General features: G+C 34.2%; 1 protein-coding gene across 2 annotated transcripts in view; it reads right to left on the bottom strand.

Annotated features, from left to right (window-relative positions):
- The window catches only part of LOC136041961 (nephrin-like), a 201499-nt gene that overhangs the window by 27988 nt on the left and 157355 nt on the right, over positions 1–16156 (bottom strand). The gene's annotated exons all lie outside the window — the stretch shown is intronic.

Here is a 16156-nt window from a genome sequence, read left to right as displayed (position 1 = left end):
CCCTGCTACCCTTCCTACCATTTAAATCTGTTTATATTTAAATTTACCAGTCCTCTTACTTATTTTGTCTCCTTGTCAGCAGTTCTAAGTATTTTTCGCGCTGGAAGAAAAAAAGAATGGTAATAAATCATTTTACATTTCAAATTCATAATTCATTGGCACAAGGAATCGGTTAGATAAGGAAGAAGAAGCAAAAGGTATTTAATAATTTATCTCATTACCAAAAGGTGAATATGCTACAGTTAGTGATGCATAAACCTGAACATACAAAAAAAGCCTTGTGGCATATAAATTAATGCGTTACTGAACTACTATTGCAAAACAAAATCACACATTTAACTTCCTTGTTTGTTTTGCCTAATTAATACAGTTTCGCTTAATTTATCTAAAACTCAATGATTCATAAAACACGAAAAAAAGGCAAAAAAAAATCCAAAAACCAAATCCTTTGTCCCAATTCGGACCCGATTTTCACACTGTTTCCCAGAGACGGTCTATTTCAAGAAAATTTATCAAAAAAAAAGAAAAAAAAATGCTTCATTATAACCGTGACATCAATTTCCATTTCATTTTTTTCTGGAAATTTATCGCGACCCTTTGAAAAATGTCAAACAAATTAAACTTCCTTGCAAGCTAAAAAAAAGAAAAAAAAAGGAAGAAAAAAAAGAACAGAACAGAACAGAACAGACCACTTGAAATTTATCGAGCATAAATATTTTCTTTCTAGCATAAAATGTGGACACCACGGGAAGCAACTACCTGAGGTCAACATAGCTACACAAGCCCCTCCTCCATCCTTCTATTCAAAGCTTTATATTTTGCTCTCTCCAGTGAAATACCCCCTTCTTAAATATTTTCCTATGACAGCTTCCCATCCCATTACATTAAGTTCTGCTTCTTATTTGGCTACAGCTAGATAGCACAGATTTGGCTATCTAATCTACAGCTAGATTTATCTACAAATCTAGTAGATATCTACAAATCTACAGCTAGATTTGGCTAGCAGCTAGATAACACACTATTTTTGGCAACTTATGAACCTTCATCAACAGAACGTAGACTAACCGGTGGCCGGCGTTTACATTCCGTAACCCCCCCCCCCCGAAAAATACAACCCCCACTCGGCTGGATGGTGTCCAATCCCTTTGGACCTTAAAAAAGAACTAGAAATCTCAATTTCTGTTCTAATGAAACAACTCAAAAGTTTCTGCGACCATGAGGGGGAGGTAGGGATGAGGAAGGGGCAGTCCCCCTCTTATATGGAATGAATTTTGCTCATTTTGGGGGATTAATGCTACTCTTTAGTCTTTACTTTTATAATAACAGCATAGACCAGAAATATTCTCTGGAATCATAAGGGAGTAGATATCAATTTCAAATTTTTGATCAATTTTTTAAAGTTTAGTTTGTACCCCCCCCCCCGCCCACAAAAAGAAATTTTCTGGAAAACACCGTTTTGCTGGCTTTTTGCTGGAGAACTTTTCCACAGAGGAGGGGATTACCGGCATGATTTTAAAAACAATCAGAAATTCAAGTATTTTTCAAATGAAAGTGCGCTACGAAGAATTTTTCCCGCGGGTTCATCCGCAAAAAATATTCTGGGTGGAATGTGCAACTAGAATAGAATTATCTGGGAGGAATTTTCCCGATAGGAGGGGAGTCCTACCAGAGGCGCCGTTTGGGCCAAATCTTAGGGTGGGCATGAACTCCATCTGCCCTCTCCCAATTCACTTCGTGTCGCGTAAGAAAAATTCGGGTTTTGGCAACACATTGATCGAATATTCTAAGTAAAAACGCATTTTCAACACTGACCTCTAAAATTAATTATAACAACGAAGATTACAATCAACGAGGTTAACTGATTAAACTGAAAGTGGAAAATTCAACCAGACTACAGGTTGGCGTTCCTCAGCGAGAAACTTTCTTATTTAAGTAAACAATACGTCGGTGAAATCTTCATTCTTATACTGAGGATTGTAACCAAAATTTCAGTTTTCCTTCAGTAGAAATCTTTCAGATCAAATATATTTACAAAAAGGAAAAACATAACAAGAGAAAAAAATATTACAACACTCAAGGTAACAAGGAGAACCGCCGAGGTTTCAACAGCTGGTCGTCAGGTAACTACGCTCTTTGGTTAATAGGCTAATGGTTAATAGTCGTGCAGTACTAATAGTAATAGGTTACTAATAGTACTAATAATAGTACTAATAGTAATAGGTTAATGGATCATGTTGGACAATAATGGCCGGCAAAGGGCCCTTTGTAGTGGAAGCTTGGGCCCCCTGGAAAATTTTGGGTGGGCATTTGCCAACCCCTAGCCCCCCCCCCCCCAAATGGCGCCCCTGGATCCTACGTAAAAAGAACTTTTCAAGGAAGAATTTTGCGTAGGGGAAAAAAAATTTCATGGAGGGGGAGCCGGGTTTCCTGGTATTGTTTAAAAACAACCAGAAATTTTTATAAAACAAGATTTTTCAGTTGAATGAAAGGAGCAAAATTAAAACTTAAAACGAAGAGAAATTATTGCGTATATCAGGGAAATGATCCCTCCTCAAGACCTTTTTGTCCTAATTCTTTAAGAAGGAGCGAGGTCTTGAGGAGGAGACAACTACTTTCATATACGTAATATTTTCTGTTCGTTACAAGTTTTGACGTTGCTCCTAACTTTCGGCTGAAAAACTTGTTGGTTTTATTTATTTAATTACTTACAGATAGTATTTGTTAATGGGAAACATGCAGAATAAGCTTTTAAAAGAAAAGTAAAGAGCTTCATTAAACTAAAATTGAACAGAATTAAAGTCAAATAATCAGAACTATGGAGTCTAATAGGAAAAAAACAAAATATATAGAATATTTTTTCCATGAAAAAGACTATGTCAATAAAAAAGAAACAGAAATTAATTTCAAAACTTTTTTCTACAAAACAAGTTTGTCAAAGAATAGTAAAAAGCTCCATTAAACCAAAAATAAGTAGGAATAGATTCAAATAATTTTCCAAGGGTAAAACTACCACAAATCATCATCAATAAATAAATGAAAACCAAAACGAACAGAAATTACTATAAATAACCAAGTCAAGCACAAAACGAGCAAAAATTAACATGAGTGTGGCTGACAACCGCCACACCTTCTCAAGACAAGAACATAATTTGTAATTTACTGAAAACAAAACATATTTTAAATGTTTTCACTTTTTTGACTCTAATAAATGAAGATCGATTAAAACTATAAGGAATAAAAATCGGAATATGTATATTAAACTGACAATACACAGTTATTTTATTTATCTTTCAAACTGATTTAGCTGATTTCCTTTCTCAAACTGATTATCCATAAATAAATGAAAACAAAAACGAACAAAAATTACTATAAATAACCAAGTCAAGCTCAAAAGGAGCAAAAATTAACATGAGTGTGGCTGACAACCGCCACACTTTCTCAAGACCAGCACATAATTTGCAATTTACTGAAAATAAAACTTTTTTGACTTTAATAAATAAAAAATAATTAAAACTATAAGGAATAAAATAAAAATATGTATATTAAACTGACAATATACGGTTATTTTATTTATTTCTCAAACTGATTATTTCTCAAGTTTTGAGTTTGGCTAGGTTATTTTCGTTTTGGGTTCCCAATAATAATAAGTTACCCAATGTAATTTATAAGTTCCCATTATTAGTTACCCATTATAAGTTACCCTTTACCCTAATAAGTTACCCATTATTGTAATTTATTTTCGTTTTGGGTTCCATTTATTTAATAATGGTGATTTCAAGTAATTTTACACCAGAAAGATAAGAAAAAACAACTTGTAAAATTTGACGACGCTTTCGTCCGTAAAAACTTAAACAATAGGAATTTGTTGGTTCCCAAAAGCAACTATCCTTTCAAAGGGAAGCTAAACCTTCTGAAAGTTTTTGCTCTCATATATTTTTAGCTTAATTTTGATGACTTTTCGTCTACATTTTTCTTCTTTTTTTTCTTTTTTTTTTAATTAGACACCCACTAATGCCAAAAATTGAAGAAGTTGATATAGAAATCTTTTCAACATAAATATATTTGCGTTTTTTTAAGTTTTTAAGATACTTAAAGTGTGTAAATTCCTCTTTTTCCCTTTCCATAGCACTTCTCAACGAAACTATAAAAAAAACTCAAATGAGATTTTCCTATATAAACCTATTTTCCACGGAGTGGGGGGAGGGGTGTTTTCTCAGGGGAGAGGGGATGGATATTTTCTGGGGGGCATGTTCCGCGGGCAGGGGAGTTTTTCTGGGGGTATTTTCCGCGGGAGGTATTTTCTGCGGGGGTAATTTTTGGGGGGTGGGGTTATTTTCCAAGGGAAAGGTAAACGTCTAGAACCAATCTAACCATGTTTAACCTTTTCCCTAGGCACTGGCGTTGACCCGTGTCTTCACCTTCGTGGAATCCTGCTTTGTTTGGCATTCCAGTACCTCGCTAGTGTCACGGACTTGTTTCCAATTTTTACTCTTTAAGTGATCCTGGAACGGGTTTAGGTCTTCATAAGCACTTTTTGAGATCGCCACCTAACTTAATACAAGACTACCACCTGCTTTGTTACTTCGTGGTGGCTGCTGAAAAGCTGTAATGTGTCGGCACGTTCCTTCAGTATTTCCAAGAGAGTCGTGTGATCTCTGCATTGCCACGGATTTAACTTTATTTCTATCGTTTCAAAAAGCATGTTATATCATCTTGTATAACACGAATAAAAGACTTGTCTGTTGTTGTTTTTTCTGTGTCATTATGGATAATAGCTCTGCTCCAAAAAATGAAGTCACTCTCAAAAACTTGGATCTTATTTTATACCTATCGGTTTTGACTTTTAAAAAGGAAACTACAACTTTCAACTTCAAAATGAATGAATACTTTCCTTATTTTTTACGACAGCCCTTTCCAGACGAAGTGGCCAGGAGAGAAAAAATACAATAAATCCACTTCGCTCTCTTGATACAATCGCACAACCTTCCACAATCCCCTCAGTTTGAGAAAATATTTTATTCAAACTAGCCCTAAGAAATTAGGGCTAGTGAGACTAACTTTAACGTGTTGTTGAGTTTCTAATGGACAGTTAATGATGAAATTAAAAAGAAATTCATTAGAAAACGCTATATAAGGAAAACAAACATGAGTGATACGCAAAAGATTACAAGTATAATTGCCAAAAAGATTGCTAACAGATTAGTTCCATATCCAAGGCCAAATCCAAGATTTTTTGTTGTGGAGGGGGGGGAGGAGGAGGTTACAAACAAGTTTTCTGAGAGAGCACTTATCCCTATAAATCGATAAGAAATTAGGGCTAGTGAGACTAACTTTAACGTGTTGTTGAGTTTCTAATGGACAGTTAATGATGAAATTAAAAAGAAATTATGAGCCATTTAGTATGACAACATTAGAAAACGCTATATAAGGAAAACAAACATGAGTGATACGCAAAAGATTACAAGTATAATTGCCAAAAAAAAATGCTAACAGATTAGTTCCATATCCAAGGCCAAATACAAGATTTTTTGTTGTGGAGGGGGGAGGGGGAGGAGGAGGTTACAAACAAGTTTTCTGAGAGAGAACTTATCCCTATAAATCGAAAACCAAGTTTATTTTCCACTACCAGAACAGAGTTGATTTTCAAAAAAAGTTGATTTTCAAAAAATCAAAATCAAATTTTGATTTTCAAAATTTCAAAAAAAGTACTATCGTGTGGTACCAGAATCGGCCTCTCCGCTCTGCAATTAATGCCAAACAGGATCAAAGTTCACTCAAGGTTAAACTGGCCGACCTTGTGCTTACTAGTTATACCTGACAGACTTAATTTGTATCCGATCTGTTCTCGTAAATTGGAGGTTGGTTGTCTTTCAAGACAAATGTTTTTGGGGGGATGTCTACTCCCTCGAGGTTTTGACAATGGGCAAGATCAGAAGGCTTATCTGAATCGCCACCTGAAAAAAGTTGCACTTGCTCTACGGATGAAAAAAGGGTAAATTGACTGACCCCCCCCTCCGTGAAAAAAATACAAGGATTATTCAACAGATATAGTAAATGTGACAAATCGGGACCTTTAAGAGGACCAGGCCAAAAATACACCTCACCCCTGAAGAAAAACCTACTCATCAAAATCACTCAACTACGTCAGGAAGCAGCCCAAGGGTTCGACCTATGGTGGCTATGCTGCTTGGCTTTGCTCAAAGCTCCAGGTAGTTCCGGGCCGAAGAGAAAAGTTTAAGCTTTGTCGAAAAGTAGGACATCTTATCAATCGAATCTTTTGACACATAAATAAAACTGAAAACCACAAAATTAAATGTAAGCTGAAACAAGATAATTACCGCCATCAATATTCATCACCAGCCCTTGGTTGGATGGATAACTGGTACACCACATTTGATGTGTTTTTTCGACTCTCTTCACCATGTCTGGTTGACAATAGAACGTGTCTTAGTTTAGATAAAGTGCATACGTAAAATTAACCTAATTTTTAATCATTTTTTCTCTTTCTTTTTGGCAAGGTGCCGAGATATACTACAAAGACAAAAATTACTTCACGAAACAAATTGTATAAACATCATAATTGCAAAAACAATTCTAAATTCATAAAAATGAAAAGCTGCTTTAACATCTAAGCAGTCAAATTCATGTTGAGGTGGTTTAGAAAAAGCTGCTCGTATGAGGAGGTTGTTCTAGTGGTACTTCCTAATTCCTTCGATTTTTCCACAAAATTTGAAGTCTGCCCATAGGTATACACCTTCTATTCCACAATTGCCGAAGAAGATTTGGATTACATGTTGGCAAAGAGCCAGGCAATTGCACAGGGGGAATAGATATTTGGATCCATACCCTCTCCCCATAAAAAGTCCGGAGGTTTTTACAATAGATTTTTAATTTTCTATGAAATTCACTTATTTTGCCTTTTTGCTTTTAAGTTACTCCCCTCTTCCAAAACAAAATATCTCCGCACATGCTGGAAAAATTTTATTGCCCCAGTGGATTTTGAAAAATATTTTTTATTTTGGTGGAATGAAAGACATTGTTCCAATCTATTTATTCAATCAATTTATTTATTCAACAAATAAATTTACAACAAAAATACTTCAACATAGACTCCCCCCCGTAAGGATCTTTGGCCAGGAAAAGAAAAACAGGGGAGAAACAAAAATGAAACAAAAACAAGAAAATTGTCTTTTTGTGAATTTCTACCACCAGGACGAACTTCTACATATGTGGTTAATGGAACTAATACTGAAGAGCAGGAAGTTTTCCAATCTAATTTATAGCTTTAAGTTATTAAGCTATAAGGACCATGAACGTAAGCCTCACGTGGCTAGACACAGTTGTGAGTTTGGCATAAACGTAATGTATGTGTTCACAGGTGCGTTTACTTACCATAGGTTTTAATGAAGCAAACATATCAAATAATCTAAGGCAACACATTTTGTCATTACATTTCCGGAAAGTATTTTACGTATTCCCCCATCCCCTCCCAAAAAAAGCCAGAGCACATACCTAGGAGAATTCGACATTGATGAAAAATGTGCATGGCGATGACCAGTCAATTTGGCTAACTATAAGTTATTTACACACTGGTGTCAACTCTATCCTAAATTTAGGAGCAACCCTCTCCGAATTTTTTCAAAGTGTGATTATAGATGGCGGAATAAGATGTCAGTACTTAATCGTTTTGATTGAGCTCTTTAAACTTGGGTTATAATTTATTTGAAATAAGAATGTCACAATATGTATTTTAAATTACTATAGTATAGTCTTTATAGTTACACTCATGCTGTCTTAGGTCTAGAGGGGGGGGTGTCAGTCTTTAATATTTTTGACAAAATCTTTGGAGGCTGGGATATAAGTTACTTGAGATATAAATGTCACAAAAAGTCTTGAGCACTGCAATGACTAAGACTTTATAATTTGATTCATGTTGTCACAGCCTAGTTTTACTAAATCTTATTCCTTTTCATTACCACTTTATATAGCACTAGGAAAAAGTTGAACTCAGTGCTTCCAAGAGTCTCCTATCTCTAAGCGACAAAAGCTTTCATTTTAGAACATTTGTTACCATGGTAGCTTTCCAGGCGGTTTAAAGCTTTCCAAATGCTTCAAATGACAAGCAAAGGGAGGAGATCGATTTCTAATTGTGAAAACACAAGTTGTAAGTTTTTCGTGATTACTTGAAGAGTTATAGCTGGGGGATGTTGGATAGCGTAAATTCAAAACATATCAAGTGCAAAAGCAAATGTTTGACCGTGAGAGTAAAAACGTACATTTTCCGGGGGGATATGATATGCTATATTTTCTATTGGGAAAGAGACGTCACTAGCCAATGGAGCAATATTGATGACTATCCTATTCATTGGACTTGATTCCATAAGAATCCAAATAAAACATAAACGTACGTTATGCACATAAATAACCATAGGCTAAATGGGATTTGTTTTTTGGAGGGACAATCAAGGATGATGACGCTTAACATACTGCTCAAAACAATGTGAATATCTGTAACGAATAATTTTTTTCAACCAGAGGAAAAATTGAACAATCTTCAAATATATCTTCAGATTTCTATTTTCAACTAGAGCTAGGAATTAACGAGTAAGATCCCAGAATAAGAGTTTTATCGCCGACATAATGGTAATTCTAAAAAGTTACACGAGGGCTTGTGGCCCTTTTTGATCCTGTGACTTTTGGGAAAAAATGAGCGTGGGAGGGGGCCTAGGTGCCCTCCAATTTTTGGTTGCTTAAAAAGGGACTAGAACTTTTAATTTCCGTTAGAATGAGCCCTCTCGCTACATTCTAGGACCACTCAGTTGATACGATCAACCCTGGGGAGAAAAAAAAACCACAAACAAACAAATAAACACGCATCCGTGGCAAAAAATACAAAATTCCAATTTTTGTAGATAGGAGCTTGAAACTTCTACAATAGGGTTCTCTGATACGCTGAATCTGATGGTGTGATTTTCATTAAGATTCTAAGACTTTTGGGGGATGTTTCTCCCTATTTTCTAAAATGAGGCAAATTTTCTCAGGCTCGTAACTATTGATGGGTACAACTGATCTTGATGAAACTTATATATTTAAAATCAGCATTAAAATGCGATTCTTTTGATGTAGATATTGGTATCAAAATTCCATTTTTTAGAGTTTCGGTTACTATTGAGCCGGGTCACTCCTTACTACAGTTCGTTACCACGAACTGTTTGATTCTAAAAAGTTACACGAGGTCTCGTGGCATCACATACAGCTCGGGGCAGGGGCATCGCAAATTTCGACACCTAGAACCATTTCGTATGTGATGAAACCTATTAAAGCTATTAATGTTGATTAATGCTAGTAATGTTGATAGTAAATCAACATTACTATGTTGATTTTGCTTCTTAGAAACTGGGCCAGAAATATAAAAAGTTCGACCAATTACAGTGGATGGAAAACGAATGGTTCATGTTTTGCCCCATCAAAGCGTGTATTGATTTGTTTCGTTTCAAATATTTCCGTCCCAGTTTTCCAGAAAACATAATTTCTAGAAGGTAATTTCAACGTCTACAAAAAATGTATGCAACTTCTAAGCAAATTTTAAAAGCTATTCCAATCGCCACCCCCCACACTTATTGTGGTCCTAGTTGTATTTTTGTGTTTCTAAGCACCACATATGACACTGAAGCAAAATTTCTAGACAGCCATTCTAATCAAAATTGCCAAGACGCCAAAAAAAATTCCTTTGGGGGCAGACATGATGCGTCCGTCCAAGAGGAGAAGGCATCATATTTTGCAGAAAAAGTCGTTCCAAACAGAGGCTTCCGTGATACAATTTTATAGATGACATGTCTCGAATTGATGTCCCGGATCCAACACAAGAGTTCCTTCCAATACAATTTATACATTTACGGGTGTTGAGTGCTTTATTTCCATGTAAATGTCATACAGTTGATATATATATATATATATATATATATATATATATATATATATATATATATATATATATATATATATATATATATATATATATAAATATATATATATATATATATATATATATATATATATATATATATATATATATATATATATATATATATATATATATATATATATATTATATATATATATATATATATATATATATATATATATATATATATATATATATATATATATATATATATATATATATATATATATATATATATATATATATATATATATATATATATATATATATATATATATATATATATATATATATATATATATATATTATATATATATATATATATATATATATATATATATATATATATATATATATATATATACGTGAACATGTGTTTTCTCTTCTTGTTTTTCCCTTTATTCCGCTTATATTTTTGTATAGGGGGGTTCAATAAATCATTATTATTATTTAAGGTCTGTTTGAAACGAAACTAATACGACAATTTTTATTCTGTAAAATTAAAGTGTATACATAAAAAAGGTGCTAAAATTAGGGTCCCAAAAACGCTTCTCAAAATTCAGACGGAATAAGAAAACCGCTTCTAAGATTATTTTTTTCCTCAATTAGTTCATTAATTATCAAACTGTTCGTGGTAACGAACTGTAGTTAGGAGCGACCCGACTCAATAGTAACCGAAACTCTAAAAAATGGAATTTTGATACCAATAGTTACATCAAAAGAATGCATTTTAATGCTGATTTTAAATATATAAGTTTCATCAAGATCAGTTACACTCATCAAAAGTTACGAGCCTGAGAAAATTTGCCTTCGTATATGAAACTTCGTATATGAAAGAAGCTTTTCCTCCTCAATGCCCCGCTCTTTACGCTAAAGTTTGACTCTTTCTCTTAACTCTATTTTTGAAACAGTAAGAAACTTTAGCGTAAAGAGCGGGGCATTGAGGAGGAAAAGCTTCTTTCATATACGAAGTAATTTCTGTTCGTTTTAAGTTTTAATGTTGCTCCTTACTTTCATTTAAAAAGACTTTTTTTTTATTTAATTTTCAACAGAGTCGGAGTGATACGAGTAATGTAGTACAAGGGACAACGACATAAAGTTATGCAAATAGCTAACTTAAAACAGAGGCTTCGTGAATAACTCTAAGTAGAAATGTCGGCATACTACATCTTTCTGAAGACATGGTCATACAAGGATTAACCAAAAGTCATCTAACTGTTAAAATTGGCTAAGTGGAAATTTGAACAGCTATCCGGGGGAAGGGTTAGAGGCTTTGAACCCCCCCCCCAATTTAAAATCGTAACAGAAAAACATATAAAGAAGTTTTTGATGCATTTTTAAAAGTTTTTTGTAGCCCCCCTGCCTTTAACAAAATCCTGGATAGAACCTTGCGCATAACCATATATTTTTAAACCGTTGCCTTTTTTACATGAACAAATGATTTTTTTTGTGTTTTTGAAAAAAAATGTAAATTTCCATGTAATCCATCTATGTGATTTTTAGAGAATGGCAATAACCATGATATAATGGTAATTGTTCATCTTACAACGAGTGATGCGGAAGGTAGGTAAAACAAAATCAGTAAAATATAAACTAAAATGATAAGGCCTCAAATTGCATAAGACGACGTAGCTTTCCTATGAACACGTAATTGTCTTTGGCAACCAACAGATTGCTAATATTTAAAGTTTTATGGACAAAAAATGCTGCCAAATTTAACTTATTAGTTTCGCTTATTCGTTTTCAAGGTTCAGCATGACAACATTGGCAAAATATGATACTGCCTTAATAACCATCATTTTCTACAACTAGAAGAAAAATCTTAGAAATTACGGTTTTCAGATGCGAATAGACCTAAGAAATTTCGTGGGGAGGGGCCGAAACCTATTTTCATTTTGATGTCCTTGGTGCTTTCAGAGTAAGGGATACTTTAACAAAACTTTCAAACAAGTACTGACCATACCACCACCACAATACCATCCCATAGCATATATACCATATACCATACCATACCATACAACAAGGAAATGGTATTATTTACTGGCCTTGGCCCTGATTTAACTTGCAAAGTCCTTTCTCTTGTCAAGCTGTATTGGGCACGGAAATTCAACTCGGATATAATGTCTGCTTGATCGAATTTTGGGGTTGATTGAATCCTAAACAGCAATTTAGTCTGCGTTATCTGGACTTCATCATTGATCAAATCACAACCATAAGACACCATAGCATAACTTATTTCTGATACTCTAGGCTATGAGTAATTTGATGCCGTTTAAAGCCAATGACATGACTAAAAATTACTATATTTGACGATATGTGTAAACCCAACGTTAATAGTCATTACGACTCAAACCATAAATTATATTCATCTGGTAAAATTAACCTACAACTAAAAAGAAGGATTACGCACTTAACCAAAATACAATTTTTGAGAGAAGGTTGGAATGAGAACGGCGAGTTCCCATAAGGAACTGCATTTAATGCAATGCCTTATGAATATGCATCTGATAATACTCACAATTTAGAAATTAACTCATTGAGATACAGAGACGATCATCAGTCTGGGTCACCCTACGAGTCGAAGAACCTGGAGTATTGAAAGTAGCTGATCACTATTTTCAAAGATAAATTCCCGTTATCACAATTTCGGCCAAAACCCTTCAATGAGATGAGAGGGCGAGCAAGAGAACTTCTTCTACTTACAGAGAAAGTGTCTCACGTCAAACACCTCAGCCACATATCCTGTCAAAAAGATGCCAATCAGGAGAAATTGGACTGACTTTGCACTGCTTCTCTCATAGAAAAAGAAGCCAGGGGGATAAAAAAAAACAAAAAACTTTGGCAAACATCCAAGCTCGACTTAGAGCTGTGGGTTTCAGATGGCATAGGAGACATCGGATTAAGTAATGACCAAAGATCACCAACATTGACTTAAGTCTGAAGATAAGGGTCATTCGACGTATTTCAGTATCCATTGATGTTGCACTCGTCCCCATAAGTCAATTAATTATACTGAAATAGTATCTTTACACAGCAAAAGTGTTTATGTCTAGCCACTAATCAAAACGCAGCAACTCCTTTCATATTCAATTTTGCATATGCTATCATATACAAGCTAATCTGTTACAAAGCTTTGAGATTAGGTGTAGCGAATACGCCTATTTCACTTGTTTTTTCCTTTTTCTATATCTTTTCCCAGTTTTTTTTCTAAAATACGGCATTTATTCTCTCCTCAATTAAAAATCCAAACCTACAATTCAAATGGTCCGTTAAGTTGCTACGCAAGGGATTAGCCAAGAGTAACTGAAATGTGTGCTTCAATTTTTACATTCGTTCGTTTTTTGTTTTTTTTAATTGGTTTCAGCTCTTTGTTGTTTATCGGTCTTCTTTAATTTTTTTCTCCTTTCCTTTATATTTTACTTTTCTTTTTCGCTTGCACAGTAAACACCCTGTGACTTATAGAAACAAAATATTTGCAGTATTTCTTTTTCTTTTTCTGAGCTTCTCTCCCTGGACTAAATGTTCTCTTTATTATATTTTGAATTTTGTCAAGACCAATCAGTTTTAACATCAATATTCATGTAGTTATTTTATTATTATCTGCAGCTGAGTTGTAAGGTTATAGATTGAAAAGGAATAAGAGAATTGTAAGTTTGAAATCGTATCACTACTCTTCAATTTCTTCCATACTCTTAGTTCTTCATTTTTTACCAGATTTTATCTTGTCAATTTTTTCCTATTTTTCTTTTTCTTATCTCATTTTCTACTCTACTCTTCAACATCTACTCGTTCCACTCATTTTCTGATCTAATCAACTCTTAATTTTCTACTCTCCTCTTAGTTCTTCGTCTTATATCAGATTTTATCTTGTCACTTCTTTCCCTCTATTTTATTTTTTGCTTTCTTTGTTCGTTTGCACTGTGGAGACCGTATTACTTACATTGGTGAAACATATGCACTAAATTTTTCACCTCTGAACTTCACGAGACAGAAATACCATGCTTTATTTGATTTTTCTCCGAGTTTTGACATGGTTTAGCATTTCTTATTATACCCAGTTTATTTGATATGCTATTAAATAAAAAAAAAAAAACTGAAAGCAAGGAGCAACATCAAAAGTTAAAACGAACAGAGACTATTACGTATATGATTGGGGTTGCCCGCTCCTCAATACTTCGTTCTTTACACCAAAATTATACTTTTTTGTTCCAATTTTTTAAGAATGACTCCTGAAACACAAGAGCTGTTCAATTAGAATAACAAGCTTTTTCAGAAGTTCTTAAAAGAAAAATTTACCGTAAAGAGTGTGGCACTGAGGAGGAGTGACTTCTCCTCATTTATATAATGATTTCTGTTCGTTATAAGTTTTAATGTTGCTCCTTACTTTCAGTTGAAAGAACAAGTTTTTTTAAAAATAATTTCTGATCGTTTGAGGACGTCCTGCCTTTCGCTTTGGCCCGAGCTGCATTGTCAATAGGCACGTTTTGGCAGACTGTCCTACTTCATCCGTCATACATGTCAAAACAGAGTGAAAAGCCGAATAATGACTATCATTTTATAATTGAGTACTTCACTACTCGAAAAGGCAAAAATCTACGTCAGAACTCACCAACCATGACGAAACTAAAAAAAAAAAACTAAAAAAAAAAAACAACTAAGAAACAGGACTTAATTAATTAGTATGGGACTTTTTATTTAATTAATTAGTATTATTTAATTTATCAATTGAATTCATAAAATTTTGTAATCTAATTTCTGTTTAGTGATTTAATTTTAATTCCTAACGGGAAATTTATTATGAGCGAACGAGGAAAAGTTGTGAAAAAATTCTACTTTTTGGCTACCCATGTGTGCTAAATCAAAAAGCAGGACGTCTTAAAACGTGCGGGATGAGGTCCTAAGCAGGAGCATTGTTTCAGCAGGGGGCAAGGGAGGAGTTCCTCCCTACCAAAATTTGGAAAAAACAATTATATAACCCATGCCCCTTGAATATCCAGATAAGGATCCCTCTTACCCCCCCAAAGAAAATGCTGGGGCTACTGTCCTGGTCCTAAGACATAAAAAATCCAAGAATGTAGGACAGATAAGCATTTGAATGAAGAGGGGTGGAGGATAGCAGGCGCTGCTGTAATGGCCGAGGCGACTTGATGCTCAGTTGTTCGCAACAATAGTAAATTTTATGTCTTGCAACATAATATCGCTTGGATTACTGCAATTAAGCTGCCGGGTCGAAAACTAAATTGAAAGCTTGAAGTCTACAATGGATCCTTAGAAACAGGGAGAAAAAATGCAATGTGTACGATTTCTTGTAAAATTTATGGTATATAAAACAGCATCTTTTGATCTAATTTTTAGACAGCGCGTGCACGGTTTTTAAGATATTTAGCGTTAACTGCATCCTAGTATATTGTTCCACTTAGATACAACATCGATATTGTTGCACTAAAATACAACTTCGATTTGCATTGATGTAGAGAAAGGGACAATAATTGACACAGCATTACATATTGTAGGATATTCTGGACGCGAAAACTTACGTTTAATACCCTCCTCCCTCTCCCGTGCTGAAATGTGAAAGTCTTTTATAACAAAATCTACTCTTTTCATTGGATGCTAATAAATTGCTACTGTTTGCAGATAACCTTGATACTTAAATAACCTTGAACTTAGATATATCTTCAGAAAAACATTTTTGTCGATTTTCCATAATTATTTTAGATTTCAGAGAAATAATTAGACTTTTTTTTAGAATTACAGAATTCTAGAGAGTCTAATTGGGGAACTTAGAATTATAATTGTAGAGAACAATCTTATTTCTGTTGCAACATTCAAAAGTATTCTAGGACTAGCACACATATTTCCAATAAAAACCTGACCCGATAAATAAAAAAATGCACAAACTATTATATGGTTACACTTTGATAAAATCTACTTTACCAGGGTTGCCACCTGTAGCGCAAAGGTGCTATTTTAGAATTATTTTATTATGTGTAGCTCTGTGTCACATGCTCAGGGTTCCCACCTGTGGGACAAAGTGCTATTTTAGCACTACTACAGTTGATTTTTTGACTGTAGCACCGAATATATCTGTATGGCACGTAAATGTGGGCATCTGTAGCCCTTTAGGAACTAACCGTGGTGGTAACCCTGGTTTACATTGACCCTGAAAAGAATGAAACAGTTCATAAAATA

The sequence above is a fragment of the Artemia franciscana genome, unplaced genomic scaffold, assembly GCF_032884065.1.
Source record: "Artemia franciscana unplaced genomic scaffold, ASM3288406v1 PGA_scaffold_52, whole genome shotgun sequence".
In the NCBI taxonomy this organism is placed as follows: Eukaryota; Metazoa; Arthropoda; class Branchiopoda; order Anostraca; family Artemiidae; genus Artemia; species Artemia franciscana.
The sequence above is the reverse complement of the archived record's forward strand: the minus strand, read 5'-3'. Positions and strand labels throughout refer to the sequence as shown.